Source organism: Eptesicus fuscus, unplaced genomic scaffold, assembly GCF_027574615.1.
Source record: "Eptesicus fuscus isolate TK198812 unplaced genomic scaffold, DD_ASM_mEF_20220401 scaffold_68, whole genome shotgun sequence".
In the NCBI taxonomy this organism is placed as follows: Eukaryota; Metazoa; Chordata; class Mammalia; order Chiroptera; family Vespertilionidae; genus Eptesicus; species Eptesicus fuscus.
The window spans coordinates 55,126-69,640 of NW_026557632.1; the positions used below are offsets into that span (position 1 = coordinate 55,126).

General features: G+C 45.1%; 1 pseudogene; it reads left to right on the top strand.

Annotated features, from left to right (window-relative positions):
- The first annotated feature begins 1,950 nt into the window (after positions 1-1,950).
- On the top strand, positions 1,951-2,559 carry LOC129148503 (thioredoxin reductase-like selenoprotein T; annotated as a pseudogene).
- The last annotated feature ends 11,956 nt before the right edge of the window (positions 2,560-14,515 follow it).

Here is a 14,515-nt window from a genome sequence, read left to right on the forward strand (position 1 = left end):
CAGCCCGGGTCCTAGGTGACTGCGGGCAGCTGGAGTGAAGGTAGCCCGGGTCCCGGGTGCCAGAGAAAAGCTGGTGCTGGCAGCCAGGGAACAGAAGGCCTACACTTGCACAAATTTTCATGCATCGGGCCTCTAGTCTTCTATATATATGAAAGCCTAATATGCTAAGTTTCTGACTATGACATGGTATGACAACCAGGGGGCAGATGCTCAGACTGGTAGGTTAGCTTGCTGCTGATGTCCAGCCAATCTGAGCTGGGTAAGACTGCCCAGATTGCCGGCTGGCAGAGAGACCCCACCCGTGCACGAATTCATACACCAGACCTCTAATATGATTCATATTGTTCACACAAGCACAACAAAGAACTCCCACTATTTATCACCAATCACAGAGGCACCAGGCTTCAAATTAGAAGCACAAAGTCATGCAGACTTTCTTTCAAGGCCTTGGTCAGCAATCCTATCTAATAAAGAGGGAATATGCTAATTGACCATCACTCCGTCACAAAGATGGCTGCACCCACAGCTGAGGCCAAGTTCCCTTAAGGAGCCTTAATGAGCAATCAGCAGGGACCTGAAGCTACTCCCTCCCCTGCCCCCGTGGGGCTTGATAGGGGACCTCAGGCTGTGCCCCCCGCCCTGGCGTCAGGCTGGGGGACCTCAGGCTGTTCCTCCTGCTTTGGCACCAGGCCAGGGGACCTGAGGCCATGCCCCCCACCCAGGGGGGCTTGACGGGGGACCTTAAGGTGCACTTCCCATACTGGTTCTTAGCTAGTGGATCTCAGGCTGCTCCCCCAATCCCAGCACCAGGCCGGGGGACCTCAGGCTGCACTCCTCACCAGATGGGGTTTCACAGGGGACTTCAGGCCATGCCCCCCACCCTGGCACCAGGTGGGGAACCTCAGGCCGCACACCCCTTCCCAGCACCGGGTCAGGGGAACTGAGGCTACGCCCCCCTGCCTGGCAGGCTTGACAGGGTACCTCAGGCTGTGCTCCCCACCCAGCGGGGCTTGACGGGGGACCCCAAGGTGCAGCCCCAGTGCTGGGTTGGGGGAACTCAGGCTGTGCCCTCTGCTTAGCGGGGTTTGACTGGGGACCTGAGGCTGCACCCCCGTGCTAGTGCGGCTTGACAGGGACCTGAGGCTGTGCCACCTCCCAGTGCCAGGCTGGGGGACCTGAGGCTGTGCCACCTCCCAGTGCCAGGCTGGGGGACCTGAGGCTGTACCCCCCGCCTGGCGGGGCTTGACAAGGGACCTAAGACCATGCCCCCTGCCTGGCGGGGCTTGACAGGGGATCTCAGGCCGTGTCCCCCACCTGGAGGGGCTTGACGAGGGACCTCAAGGCACATACCCCACCCCATCTGGGGTCCTAAGGCCATGCCCCCCATCCTGGTGCTGGACCAGGGGACCTGAGGCTATGCCCCCTGCCTGTCGGGGTTTGACAAGGGTGGGACTGGCCAGGTCTGGATTTAGCCAATGGTGGGGAGTGGGCAGCCAGGTCTGGGTCTAATGTGATTTTTAGGTGCAAGTGGGTGGGTGGGGACTTGACTCTGGGCCTCCCTTTTAATGTGCACGAATTTCGTGCACAGGCCCACTAGTTCAAAATAAGCCAATATTGCACAAAGAGTGATTTTCTGCCATTATTATGTGCCTTCCAAAGCACAGAAAGTTTGGGACCCCACAAATGCTGAGTTATACTAATGTACTCTCCTAAAGGAAACATAAGGAATTAAGGTGCTGCCTTGCTTGGTGGGCTCAGTGGGTTGGAGTATCCTCTTGTAAAGCACACCTCCAAAATTCGATGGCCTGTTTGATTCATTTTAAGAGCACTTAACTAACTAGGTTGCAAATTTGATCTTTGCTAAGAAAGCAAAGAGGGCCCAGCTCCTGCTGGGCCTTGGCTGGCTTCAGTCTTAGTCTGAGTGCGACTGAAGTGGCTGGCTAGAGTAAGATGAGGCTTTTGCTATTACTCCTGGTGGCGGCGTCCACGCTGGTCCAGAGAGATGCTTCATCCAATCTGGGTGGTGTGCCTAGCAAGAGATTAAAGATGCAGTATGCCACTGGCCCTCTGCTCAAGTTCCAGATTTGTGTTTCCTGAGGTTATAGGCGGGTGTTTGAGGAGTACATGCGGGTTATCAGCCAGCGGTACCCAGACATCCTCATTGAAGGAGAGAATTACCTCCCTCAACCAATATATAGACACATAGCATCTTTCCTATCAATCTTCAAACTAGTTTTAAGAGGCTTAATAATTGTTGGCAAGGATCCTTTTGCTTTCTTTGGCATGCGAACTCCTAGCATCTGGCAGTGGGGCCAGGAAAATAAGGTCTATGCATGTATGATGGTTTTCTTCTTGAGCAACATGATTGAGAACCAGTGTATGTCAACAGGTGCATTTGAAATAACTTTGAATGATGTACCTGTATGGTCTAAGCTGGAATCTGGTCACCTTCCATCCATGCAACAGCTTGTTCAAATTCTTGACAATGAAATGAAGCTCAATGCCCATATGGATTCAATCCCACATCATAGATCATAGCCCCAGCTATCAGCACTGAAAACTCTTTTACATTACGGGATTTTTGCAAGAACAGCGTAACTGATATTATGAAGGCCTGTACTGAAGACAGCAAACTATTAGTACAGACCAGATGTTTCTTAGCAGGCTCGTTGTACCTCGTGGAAAACCTCAATGCAAGACAGTTTTTAGTGCTGGCACATTTTGGAATTCTGCACATTCGTGGAGTGCAATAATACTGTATAGTAATTTTTCTCCTCCAAATCCACTGAGTTAATAGTTTTCTAAAAATGTAAACATTACTACTTGTGCCGTTTTTCCTTACTCATATTTGAAAATATTGCTAAATGAGTTAAAAAATTTTTCAAGGATGTCTGTTAAATCTGTTATGATTTTATATGAATTTTCCTTTTTTATTGTTTAGAATTGATCGTTTTGGGAATAAACTGAAGTGCTCCCTTTATAAGAGTTTATCAGACATCTCTAATTTGGTCATGTCCTACTTATATAGGTTTCAAAATACTGCAGATTTTGAACAGCACGTTTCACAAAATTATGGGGGGAGATTCTATATGCAAATTAATCTAACAGTGTTTTTTTTTTTTGTGTGTGTGTGTGTGTGTGTGTGTGTGTATGCACACATGCATGTGAATACCAGAGAAACAACTAAAAGACGGATTGCTTTTAAAATCCTGTTATAGTTCAAGTGTCTTGCCTTGATCAATCTAATGAATTGATTAACTGGGCCTTTATACTAAACTCAATAAAAAATAAGCAGAGCTGAAACTGGTTTGGCTCAGTGGATAGAGCGTCTGCCTGTGGACTGAAGGGTCCTAGGTTCGATTCCGGTCAGGGGCATGTACCTTGGTTGCGGGCTCATCCCCAGTAGGTGATCGATGTTTCTGTCTGATCGATGTTTCTAACTCTCTATCCCTCTTCCTTCCTCTCTGTAAAAAATCAATAAAATATATTTTAAAAAATAAGCAGATATAAGTTAGATAAAATATTTGAATATAATAAAAAAGAAAGCAAAGAGGAGGCAATTGATCCACGTTTCCTTTTTATTGATGTTTCTCCCCCCCCCTTATTCTTTTTCTCTCTAAAATTAATAAACAATTTCCTGAAACAGAATCTAAAAAAATTAAGGTGTTGATGTTTTAAGCACAGATGGTTAAATCTAAAGCTCCCTCTCTAGAACAGTTATCAGAATCATCTGAACTCAATGGAAGTCTATCTCCTGTTATATAAGAGGCTAAAACAATCAATATCATGGATTTCAGAAAACCCCCACATTATTAGTGTCATAGTCATGATTCCCACCTTGTTTTTATTTAAGCCCTTAAATCTGATGGTTTCTGATTAAAATCTTCTCTTTATATTTTTAATTTAGGTTTGTCTTTGAGTGATAAAAATTAACTTTCCCATTGGAGAGGCTGTTACTGAGGGATTCCAACATAACATTAGACACTGGAGCGAGCAGAGCCCATGGTGAACTAGAAACTGTGCTTTCCCCAGTGAAACCCATGTTTTAATGTCTATAAATATTGCCAGTGATACAGGAGGCAGGAGGCAGCCAACTTTCAGTCTGTCTTAAAGCAGAGAATCCAGTGTAGACCACGTGGAGGCTGGTGTTGGGATTCAAAAGATTTCTTTCATTTTTATTTTATTTATTTATTGTCTAAAGTTTTGCTTATGTCTCCTTTTTCCCCAATTGAACCCCCCAGCCATTCCTACCCCAGCAAGCCTCCACCACCCCAGTGTTTGTGTCCATTGGCCATGCTAATATGCATGCATACAAGTTCTTTGGTTGCTCTTTAACCTCCCCCTCCCCTACCATTTGTCTCTGGATCTATTCTTGTTCATTAAAATATGTTGATGATTACATCCCACATATAAATGAGATCATGTGATATTTTTCTTTCTCCGACTGGCTTATTTCACTTAGCATAATGCTCTCCAGTTCATCCATACTGTTGCAAATGGTAAAAGTTCCTTCTTTTTTATAGCCAAACAGTATTCCATTGTGTAGGTGTACCAGAGGTTTTTAATACACTCATCTGCTGATGGGCACTTAGGTTGTTTCCAAATCTTAGCTATTGGAAATTGTGCAGCTTGAACATAGGGGTGCATATATCCTTTCTGATTGGTGTTTCTGGTTTCTTGGGATATGGTCCTAGAAGTGGAATTACTAGATCAAATGAGAGTTCCATTTTTAACTTTTTGAGGAAACTCTATACTGTCTTCTACAGTGGCTGCTCCAGTCTGCATTACCTCCAGCAGTGGAGGGTTCCTTTTTTCTCCACATCCTTGGCAGCACTTGTCATTTATTGATTTGTTGGTGATAGTCATTCTGACAGGTGTGAGATGGTATCTCATTGTTGTTTTGATTTGCATGTCTCTGATCAGTAGTGACTTTGAGCATGTTTTCATGTGTCTCTGGGCCTTCTGTATGTCCTCTTTTGATTTAGTGTCTATTTAGATCCTGTACCCATTTTTTGATTGGATCATTTGTTAAGTTTTGTGAGTTCCCTATAAATTTTGGAGATTAAACCCTTATCAAAAATATCATTGACAAATATGTTCTCCCATGCAGTGGGCTTACTTGCCATTTTGTTGATGGTTTCTTGAAAGATGGTTTGTTGAGACACATGTATTGTAAATGTCAAAGAATCCTCATAATCTCAAATAGTATTCCATCTATTGCATATCCTGCCCCATTACTGTGTTCTCCAGCCCTTTTTTGAACTTCTGTGGAAGCTTACCATCATTACTGTCTCCTTGTACATTTCTGTGTTTGTCATTTTCCTCTGGAGAACTATCCTTGTGGTGAGTAAACTAAAGCACCTTACAGATACTTTTACTCATAAATAAGCAATCCTGTTTTAGCCCCTGGATTCTTTATGTGCATTCAGGACTGTAAATTTCCCTCTGGCAATGATTTTTCTGAAGGGACTGCCCATCAGCCTTCTGAAGGCAACCTGGGGCTGGAGCAAACTGTGAGGCCTCCTGAGGAGAAGGTCAAGTCCTGCCACAGCCCCCACATGCACCCAGGACCCCCCTTTCTTTTTTTTTAATTTCTTTATTGATTAAGGTGTCACATATTTGTCCTCATCCCCCCATTCCCATCCCACCCCCCTCCCCACGTATGCCCCAACCCCCTGTTGAACTTAACCGTTGGATAGGCTCATATGCATGCACACAAGTCCTTTGGTTGATCTCTCCCCCTCCCCCCACCCTCCCCTATCCTCCCTCTGAGGCCCGATATTCCGATCGATGCCTCCTTGTTTCTGGTTCTGTTCTTGTTCCTCAGTCTATGTTGTTCATCATTTCCCCTAGATGAGCGAGATCATATGTCACTAGATATATACTTATAAGAACTGAATGTGAGACGAGCAATAATAGTTATGCTGACAGGCAAATGAATCAGTCTGTAGTGAGTTTCTTTCTGGACCAACAGTTCTTTTGAGACCCGATTTCAATGTCCACCAGTTCCTTATGTGTACATGTCAGCACTGACCCCTCAGCTCTGGATGGTGGACAAATGGTGGTAACGGAGGTCTGACTCCCTCTGGTTTGGTCTCGGCCGGACCCAGGGGCACGGCTTCACCCGGACTAAGGGGCACGTGGCCTCACCCATACCCAAGGGGCGCGTGGCCTCACCTGGGCTGGGGACCCAGCCTCACCCGGATGGATCCAGGGGCACACAGCCTCACCCGGACCCAGGATCCGGCTTCACCCGTACCCAGGGGCGCAAGGCCTCACCCGGACCCAGGGGCACATAGCCTCACCCGGGCCCAGGGACCCAGCCTCATCCGGGTCCAGTGGTGCGTGGTCTCACCCGGACCCAGGGGCGCGTGGCCTCACCCGGGTCCAGGGACCCAGCCACACCCGGGTCCAGGGGCGCGTGGCCTCTCCCAGACACAGGGGCGCGTGGCCTCACCCGGACCCAGGGGCTCGTGGCGTCTCCCAGGCCCATGGGCACGTGGCCTCACCTGGACCTAGGTGCGCGAGGCCTCACCCAGATCCAGGGACACATGGTCTCACCCAGACCTAGGGGCGCGTGGCCTCTCCCAGACCCAGGGGCACGTGGCCTCACCCGGACCTAGGTGTGCAAGGCCTCACCTGGATCCAGGGACACATGGCCTCACCCGGACCCAGGGGTGCGTGGCCTCACCCGGGGTTTGGCGCGCGAAGCCTCACCCGGATCCAGGGACACATGGCCTCACCAGGACCCAGGGGCGTGTGGCCTCTCCCAAACCCAGGGGCACGTGGCCTCACCCGGACCTAGGTGCACGAGGCCTCACCCGGATCCAGGGACACATGGCCTCACCCGGACCCGGGGGCGCTTGACTTCTCCCAGACCCAGGGGAACGTGGCCTCACCCGGGCTTAGGTGTGCGAGGCCTCACCCGGATCCAGGGACACATGGCCTCACCCAGACCCAGGGGCGCATGGCCTCTCCCAGACCCAGGGGCGCGTAGGACCCCCCTTTCTAATTTCAGTTGCCCAAAGCAGCCACATTGACCTCTCTTCATCTCCCAAATGGGGAGAGGGAAGGCACACTCCAAGCAGGCCTTCCAACTAGACTCTACCATGCCTTCTCAGATTTTCTCAGGGAGGCCCACACTGACCACCACAGACTTCACCTTATGCCTGAGCTCCTATCACCTGTCACAGCTATCCAGTTCATTGTCTGTGGGCTGTCCTGCACTAGGACACCAGCTCCTAAGGGGAGGGGACTTTGTATCTCCAGAGTCTGGAACAGTTGGGTGAACATTGTCCATGCCCTTAGTCCTTACAGGTCTCAGATGTACCCGCCCTTGGCTATTGCCTCTGCATCCAGTCTGATTCCAATTTTCACTCCTATAACCTTCCCTCAGCCCACTCTCTCAAGGACCTTGCCCCTCTCCAGCTCTGTCCCAGACCTCAACCTCTCTGCTCCTTCACCCACACACCCCAGCAGCACACTATGCCCAGAGTTCAGGGTCCATCAACTTGATTGAGGAGCATGTCTCACCTTCAGTGGGAACATCCCAGGCACAGCCAGGAAAGAGTGTAGCGGGGTGGGCTGTGCAAGCAGTAGATCAGCCTTAGTCCAGCAGAGTGGATGTTTACCCATGAAGGATAGATCAGGGCCACTTTCTCTCTCTAGAGTGATAAATATCTAGAACCTCTTTTAGTGGCTAAACTTTAAGACACTTGTAAACCAGGACAGGACCTGGCTCAGCAGCCTGCAACTCTCCTGCTGGGCAGATAGGGAATCGCCTCTGCAGAGACAGCTCCTCTCCCTCCCTGGGCAGGGCAATGGATGGAGCACTTCATTATAGTAGACTAGGTTGGCCCTGCATGGAGCATATCGTGACTCCCAAGTCATGACCCCCCAGGAACTCCTGCAGCAGAGCTTGCTTCATTTACCACACACCATGGTCCCAAAGAACAGAGACCATCAGGCTGGACTGTGACTAGGGAGGGCCTCAGAGCCACACACATGGCCCAGCACCAATTCTCCCTGCAACTGTCCTGGGCTTTGCCTGCCCACACTCACCCACCTGCCCAGCTAACATTGCTGCTCCCAGCCTTGCCACCTGAGAGGAATCTGGGCTTCTCAACCATTTGAGTGTGCAATAACCCAGCCTAAACCTGACTGGAATGTGCAGAGACCACAGGGGCAGGTCCTAGCTCAAAGCTTCACCCAGCTTCTTTGCTTTTAGTCCCAGGGATGCCAATATCCCCTGTGGGTGATGGTGCAGCTCAGCCCAGGTTCCCCACCTGCCACACTTACAGCAACAGCTCCTCCCATACTTTTCTCTGGACCATTACCTGCTCTACCCTCATGAGAACCCTGACTGCTGGTAACCACGGACCCCCTGGGCTGTGCTGGTGTTCACACATGTGTGGACTGCCTGGTGAATAAATACATATATTGATCTTGTTTTTTATTTTTTTAATATATTTCTTTATTTATTTCAGAGAGGAAGGGAGAGGGATAGAGAGATAGAAACATCAATGATGAGAGAGAATCATTGATCAGCAGCCTCCTGCACGCCCCCTACTGGGGATCAAGCCCACAACCCGGGCATGTGCCCTTGGCCAGTTCAAACCTGTGACCCTTCAGTCTGCAGGCCAAGGCTCTATCCTCTCAGCCAAACAAGCTAGGGCACATATATTGATTTTAGAGTGAGAGGGAAATGGGGATAGACACACACACACACACACACACACACACACACACACACACAGAGCAGTTCTTTTGTTCCATTACTGTCATACCTTCAGTGGTTGATTCTTGTAATTGCCCTGGTCGGTGATGGAACTTGCAACCTGGGTGTATTGAGATGATTCTCCAGCCCACTGAGCTATTTGGACATGACAAGACATATGCAGCACTTTATGTAAAATACCCAATAATTTATGAATAGATAGATACAAAAACCTCATGATGACAGAGAGTGGTGGAAAGCAAGATAGGATTCATGAGGTTTCATAAGTGTCTATTTACATGGATATATTACGAGTAAGCTATTTCTAAGGCAGGCTGTATTTTTGCATCAGTTCTTTTATATGCCATGAATGAAGCACTGATAATGGCAGGAGGATCTTGGTTTCAGCCATGCAGGAATGCATGGAAACATAAAAGCATATGCTTAACAATATATACTTTAAATCAAATATACTTACATGGAACTTTAAGAAAATATAAAAAATTGAAAGTTCCAAGTAATTTCTTTTATTATGAGAGTTCTTGAGCATATTCATACCTACTATATCGGCATATTTAAATAAAATATAATGATGTGCTACTAATATAGCTTAATATGTCTATGTTTAGTGCCATCATTTTAGTAGTTTGCAACTGACAAGGATGAGAGTATTTACACCAGGAAGAGTAACAAATATTATAAATCTAGACTTCACTTAATGTATTATTTAGTGCTTAAACTTAAAAAAAGGGGTACTGGAAAATGTAAACAATGCAGATTAAATGTATAAGTATATGCTACAAGTTGGCTTAAGTTGAACATAGGATAAAAATGAAGGTTTCCTTCCAGTATTCACAACCTATGGTTCCATATGGCAAAGAAGTCACTTGAGTCATTGAGGAATGAGTGAAATTCAAACATATGTCTTAGATGCTACACAGTCCTCTTTCAGGTTAAAATAATGAATTTATTTAAACAATATGAAAGAGATTATGAACTGACTTTTTTAACAAAGGAGATAAAGACAGTGTAAATAAATGTGTGAAAAACTGTTCACCATCAAAAACTCTTAGGTAAATAGAATTAAAACAAAAGTGAGTTAACAATAGACTCGATTCTGGGTGCTCTTTAAAAAAAAATAACCATTTGCCTAAACCGGTTTGGCTCAGTGGATGGAGCGTCGGCCTGCGGACTGAAGGGTCCCGGGTTTGATTCCGGTCAAGGACATGTACCTTGGTTGCGGGCACATCCCCAGTAGGGGGTGTGCAGGAGGCAGCTGATCGATGTTTCTCTATCATCGATGTTTCTAATTATCTATCCCTCTCTCTTCCTCTCTGTAAAAAATCAATAAAATATATATTTTTAAAAAATAACCATTGCATGTGCTGGCAGAGTTACGTAAAACTGAATTGATTTTATACGGTGGGTTTGTAGAAAAAAAAAAAAAGCAATGGCTATTTTGGGCCACATTTCCACATACCTTAACGTGTGAAACATTCACGTTCACAACAACAGTTTGATAAGTAAAACATTTACATAAATAGAGATAACTGAACACAAATATTCCAAGAAGATGTAGGATAAGTGTTGAATCTCAAAATAACTGCACTGAATGAAGAAAACCACTATTTGTTAAATAACACACCCGATAGTGCCTATAAAATTATGAAAAATATGAACCAATCTATTGTATAGGAAGGAATATCAATGACTACATTGAGGGCTGAGGAAAACAGAAAGAGATTGTAAAAGAGATTGAAAGAGGTATCAAAAGTAGATTTAGATTTGATGGTATAAAAATATAATTAATAAATAATAATACATGAATATGCTCTGCTTTGGCCAGTATGGCTCAGCTGATTGCGCGTTATGCCATTCACTGTAAGGTCATTGGTTCCATTCCAGGTCAGGGCACATGCCCATTTCCTCTCTGGTAGAGGGCAGGGAAGAGGCAAGAGAACAATGTATCTCCCTCATCCTTTTTATTCCCTGTGCCCCCAAAATAAAAATCAATAAAAGTGATTTTTAAAATATTTTTTAAAAGTATAAGTTCTGTGTTTAGTAGTGTACTCAGAACTATAAGTCAGCTTTTGTCTCCCCCTGCCCCACCCCGGTGTATTGGTGACACATAATCGTATTTCATGTGTGACAGTTTCAGTTTTATCCTTATGTCAAAGCTCACCAAGTAGTATGCATTAGAAAAGTGCCCTTTGTTGCATGTCAATTCTCATTCCTGGGCGGAAGAGCCTTGCCTCAGTGGCAGCAAATACTGGCAAACAGTAAAGACTACTGCTATCAGAACCAACAGGAATGCTGACTGGCTACAAAAGACATATTCTGAGACTGATTACAGGATTATCCTTCCTCTAGCATTGAGGTCTTCACTGTAGAGTAAATTTTGAGATGAACAAACTAGAAGGGCCAGGGAAATAAGAACACAAAAAACTGTTATATTATGTTTTCCTGCTGTAGGAATCCCTTTCCACGTCCCGCGTGGTCCAGGGTTCCGGTTCAGGGTTCGAGTTCTGGAGAAGGGCCGCACACAAATGAAAGGAGACTTGAAGAAATTCAATTTGGTGAAATGGGGGGCCAGCTGGTAGTCCACCTCTAGTGGGAGAACTACTCCCTGCTCTGGCCCTGCCATCCCTTTTATTGAGGCTTTGGGGAAAACATCTTAGCCAGGATAAACAGAAATTTACATGGGAAAAACAAAGGTGGAGGCTGCTTCAGCTAACAATGTCTCAACTAAAGGGTGAGTGGTTAGAGCAATTAAGGTTGTTGACCAGCCTTCCTGGCTTCCTGTCAACATCCCTCTTTTAGTGAAACTGATTTGTTTCCGGCATCCTGCCAATGACTTCAGCCATAGGAAACAGGTATGGAGGTCCTGAGAATGTCTGTACACAAAGATCACACAAGCCACAGACCTTTGATCATTTGTGGAAAACGTTCATAAGAGGCACTTTTCATCTAAGTCTATAGTTTTTCCACTCACTATGAATACAATGTTTCTGTTCTAATGGTGGTTCCATCTAAACATCAGAGTCTTACAACAAATGATACCAACATATGAAATTCCGTACACCATGGCACATGGCACCTTTCCAATATGTGGGGAGGATTTCTGCTAAACATTATTAGAAATATATAATACATACTGTGACAGAGAATACAATTCACATTGTTCACAGAACGACAGCAAAGTCCTCCTCTTCATGGAAAACATTGACCTCACCAATAAAAGAGGCACCAGATTGCAAATTATAACCACAAAGTAATGCAGTCTTTCTCTCAAGACCTTGGGCAGCAATACAAAAGAAGCTAACATTTGACAAAGAGGAATTTCCTGCTATCATGCTGTGCCTTCCAAAGCACAGAAAGTTTGGGAGCTCACCATATTTGTTTACTTCTACATGCTGACAGATCACAAGTTTTCTTTCAATTGTTGTATCGTAAACCAGTGAGTGAGACACAAGACGCCTTAATTAGCCAATTAATTAGGATGTGTTTATTGTGCTCGGCCCAGAGGGAGGTGTTACTTCCAAATCTCTGAGTGAAGTCACACATGAAGTTTTTCACATTTATACCTTTTGAGTTTCTCTATCTGGAGATTTTACAAAGGGCTCTGAGTATGTTATTGTTACAGACAGTTGTAACCTTGAATACATAATGAGTTAGTACTTGGCATAAGAATATGGGATTATCAGTATTAGTCTGTTACGTTGCAAGGTTAGACACTTAAGTTTATCTTTTTATATTATTCCAACTAAAAACAAAGTCATTTAATAGAATAAGAGACTGTCTTAAAGGGATATAGTTTATAATGACAGAGTTTACAGGACAAGATACTATCTAACAATAGCAGAGAATTTCAAACAAATGTTTTTATACAAGATGGAGGTTACTATGCTTCACAATCATCCCAGGGAGTGAATAGAACCAACAAAACTAATGATACAAAAGAAAACAAAACAAACAAACAAACAAACAAAAAACACCTTTACAAAAAGATCATAAACCAGAGCAAAGGACAGCAAGAGGTTTGCATGTTAGTGGATTGGAACCTGAAACAATTCATCACAACATGATGTGAGAAGCACAATGTCCATAACAGACGAAGCATTTCTTAGCTTAGGACAGGTGCCCTGGATGAAATCTGGTTCAGATCAATCCTCCAGTCATAGAGAAAGGAATGAAGATCCAGCCAGGAGCGCAGAGTATTTGTACTTTTCTCAAGCACAACTCCTGAACATGCAGGGATTGTGAATGCTACATACTCTTCAGGGGCCAGTTGGTAGAGGTGAAATAGCTTCTGCACAAATACTCCCAGTGACATCAGTAGGCTTGTAGGCAATGCAGCTCCTTAGAGCCCCACTTGTACCTGAAACTTATGAGGACTCTAGCAGAGGTTATGTGCTGACAAATAGGGGCTTATATTCAGGTAAATGGGTCTAAAACCTTCTCCTTCGGTGTTGTTATCCTGAGTGAGAAAGATAAAATACTCCCTGCCCAATTAAAGCTTTTCTCCTATGTGAACTCTATGGTGTTTAATGAGGTTAGAGCTATCACTGAAGGACTTCCCACAATCACTACATTCCTAAGGCTTTTCTCCAGAGTGAACTCTGCCGTGTTGACTGAGGGCAGAACATTGTCTAAAGGACTTTGCACAATCACTACACTCCTAAGGCTTTTCTCCAGTGTGAACTCTGTAGTGCCGAATGAGGGTAACTTTTTGTCTAAAGAATGTCCCACAGTCACTACACTGATATGGCTTTTCTCCCATATGATTTCGGTGGTGTTGAATGGTCGTGAGGATTTTCACTGAAAGAGAAGATTTTCACACATGAATCCCCAAAGAATGCTTTCTGTATAACAAATTCTGCTTGTAACTAAGTCAGGTGCAGGGTATATTTTAACACTGAGAAACAATGCTTACAACAGAAGGGCCTTCTGGCTTGCTGGAGCTGTCTTAGAAGCCCTGATCTGCGCCTCTCCTTCCACAGATACACTCTGCTCAGAAGTGGCCACCTTTTCTTCCATTGTATGACAAAAACCTAAAAACACAGAATGATAAGGAAATGAATGTTGTCGATGGTACCATGGGGATGATTTGATAGAAACATGTATTCTACATAATACACTGTTTCCATGCAATTGTCTGAAAGTAAGCAGCATGCAGGAAAGATTAATAAGAGGTTCCAGTGTCCCCAACGGTCTCCTTCGTGGGCGTACTTCTCTTCCTTCTGCTCCCTCTGAGGCTGATGTAAGACAGTCCCAGGACACCACAATTTCAGAGGTCATAATTTCAGGCAGGCAGGCAGAGTGGTTAGGGGCAATCAGGCAGGCAGGTGAGCGATTAGCAGCCAGCAGTCCCGGATTGAAATAGGGATGACTGACCACCAGTTTAGGCCCAATTGGACCTTACTGGCAGTGAGACATCCCCCGAGGGGTTCCAGATTGTGAGAGGGTGCAGGCTGGGCTGAGGGACTCACCTCCCACCCCCTCCCCATGCACACATTTCATGAATTGGGCCTCTAGTTGAACATAATCATTTGCTACTGAAATATCTTATCATATCCTTGTTCAGTGCCATCATTTTGGCAGTTTGAAACTAACCACAATAAGGGTATTTACATGAGGAAAATTAACAAAGATTATGAACTTAGACTTCATTTAATGTATTATTGAGTGCTTAGAATTATAAAAGAGTGGTGTAGAATGTTAACCATGCATGTAAAACCTGTAAGTATAAGGTACATGTGGGTTTAAATTGTACATAGAATAAAAATTGAGAAAACCAGT